This window comes from Cicer arietinum, chromosome 5, assembly GCF_000331145.2.
Source record: "Cicer arietinum cultivar CDC Frontier isolate Library 1 chromosome 5, Cicar.CDCFrontier_v2.0, whole genome shotgun sequence".
Classification (NCBI taxonomy): domain Eukaryota; kingdom Viridiplantae; phylum Streptophyta; class Magnoliopsida; order Fabales; family Fabaceae; genus Cicer; species Cicer arietinum.
The window spans coordinates 15,860,367-15,863,357 of record NC_021164.2 but is presented as its reverse complement, the minus strand read 5'-3'; positions in this window follow the sequence as shown (position 1 = coordinate 15,863,357).

Sequence of the window (2,991 nt, the reverse complement as noted above, 5' to 3'; positions counted from 1 at the left end):
TAAAAAAAATAGCAATTGTGTAAAAAGTTAAAATACGCTACGGATATGAATAATAAAACACAAATGCTAATAAATTAATCACTTACCACAAACGAGGGGTCCGGACGTTTTGATACAAATGCACTCCATTCTTCATTTGATATATAATGTTTATATATTATTGGAGCTTCAGCATTCATATTTCCTTCACTATCTTTTAGATAGAAATTTGAGAGGTGAGATCTAAAACATCGGTGTATTTTCCCGGCAACTCTCAAGACGTAATTCTTTCTTACCTCATCAAGAACAAAAGCAGTCTGCAAGCGAAATAAAGATATATTTTGAGTAAAGTATTTCAATGGAAAAAATTATAAATGACAAAAGAGTGGATCAAAAAAGTTACTCGTATATCATTCCACAGTATATCTTTCGCATCCTTCAACGCCTTATCTCTCCAATCATCAATTGTAATAGGGATATTCTGACAAACAACAGTCCCAATGTAACTTACAAACATGGAGTTGTTGGGGTCAATTGGCTGACCACTCTCATTCCATCCAACCTAATAAACTCATATAGTAAGTACATGCTTTCAAAAAAGATAAAAAATAAACAACAAACAGAGTATAGTATACCTCAAATTTTATGCCACTGCTCCTTGCTTTTATGGCCTTTTGCATGATGGTTGCACCACGTTTGACTTCATTTTCGTATATCTCAGGGTTGACAACTTCCTCATTTTGACAATCTAAATCTTTGTTGGTATTCATTTATCTACAACAAGTTCAACATGCAGTAGTCTAATTACGTATCAATATAAGTTCAACATGCATTTTAGTGATAACAAAAAATTAATAACATCAATACCTGAATAGTGAGGATTCGAAGAAATATGTAATGCGCAGAAATGTGGATTCACAGAAATACGGTTCGCAGAAACTGAAGTATGGTTCGAAGAAATACGTAATGAGGGTAACGTTTTTCAATGAAAAGAGATGGTTCGTGGATGAGAGATAATGTTTATATATTCGTGGATGAAAAGATATGATTGTCGAAATGAGAGAAATGAGAGAGATGATATGGAAGAGATGATAGGCTTCGCAAAGAAAGAGAAGAACGATGAAGAGGAGATGATAGTGAAGTTTACGTAATGAAGAGGAAACTGAAGCGGTTTACTTTATATATAAAACCTTATTACAACGCTTTTTTAGAAGCCTTTTACAGCGCTTGTTGGAAAAGCGCTCTAAAAGGCCTCCTTATTTTATATGATTTCAAAATAGAACAGATCAACAAATTTCAAAAAACAAAAGATTTTATATGATTTATTATGTAACAATTTATCTGTTTTGGTGACAACAACAAATTAATAAATACAGTACCTGAAGCAACATATCCAATTTTTTTTAAAGGAGGAGCAGTAAATGACCGTACAATACGTAGAGGAGAGGAGAGTTCCCAGAGTAGAGGATGAGGGTTCGTAAATTTGTTTTAAATTTTATTTATTTATTTAAAGTAAATGATTGTTATTTAAAGTGAATGATTTTACATCGCTTGTGTAATAGGCGTTGTAAAAGGTTCTTTAATTATGTGAATTCGCAAGGCTTTTACAACGCTTGTAACAAAAGCGCTCTAATAGGTCATTTAATTATTTGAAAGCGCATGTCTTTTACAGCTTTTGTAAAAAAAGCGCTTTAATAGATCATTTAATTATTTGAAAGCGCATGTCTTTTACAGCACTTGAGGGCGCTTCATTTTACAGCGTTTGTCTAAAAGCGCTGTAAAACATTATGTGCAGAGTTGATAAAGCGCTGTAGAATATCACATTCAACCTATCACAAATAGTTTTTTGTAATTTCTATTTCAACCATAAAAAATGAAATGTGTGCAGGGTTCAATCATGGAAACATTTCAAAAATGACTTTACCTTGTTCGTTAGTGCTTTAGTTATACGCATTTCTTCTATGATGCTGACAGACGAGAGCTATTTCCTCTCTCTTGAACTAAAGACCCGATTTCAAGAATAGGTATCTCTTAATTGTCCCGTGTTTGAAAATGGGTGTATTGTTAACTTGTATGTTTATTGAACACTAGACTTTTTGAAATATTTTCTTCATGTTTTTGTGGCATGCACACCTCTTATCTTTATGGCATGTTTGCCTCTTGCTTTTTTATGGCATATGAGCTATCTATTAGCTTAATGTTTAACATTTTTTTTTCATTATCTATTATATTTTGTATGTTTTGCGTGACACTCTAAACCTCAAATTAATATTTTTTAATTTTGACATCTAGTAGTGAAATTCCTCAAAAAAATATGAACTTTCAAAAATCTTTACAAGGTAAAGAGCATCACGGAAATATAAAAATATCCATCAAATTTAACAACTTGAATTCATAATATTAGACAACAAAATTCTTTTGAAATAAATATAAATAAGTTTAGTAATAAAATAAATATAGTCCCAACCTGATGTCACTATCAGAGTGGGAATTCTTTAAAATAAAAGGCGTTCAACAACAATGTCAGTATAAAGTACATAATAGAATCTTCAAAATAAAACGACGTTCGACACTCCAAGAGTATTAGTCATCACCTGTCATTGGTGGCTCATTTGCGTCCATCGTAAACACCAAACAGAAACAACGAGGGGGTGAATTTCGAAATCATGTAATAAAATAAGATAAGTGAGATGAATATGCAAATAATCAAATATCTTCAAGAACATAATATCAAAGTTTATCCAAATCAATCACAATGAGCCAATCACAAAGATGCAATGTTATGCATGTCATATACTTTGTACTTCTTCATCATTTAGTATCATTCTACTTTGAAGTACTTGGTTCAGAGGCTTGATACTATGTCACTACAAGAGTGGACAGACAATTCATGAACGGTCAAGTCCTCATAGATCCCTTCAACTCAACTCAAGACATGTAAGATCCATAATTTTAAAGTATACTTTATGTATTTTAGTGTATTTTTGGTATTGAACTCGGAGGCTTTTTAGC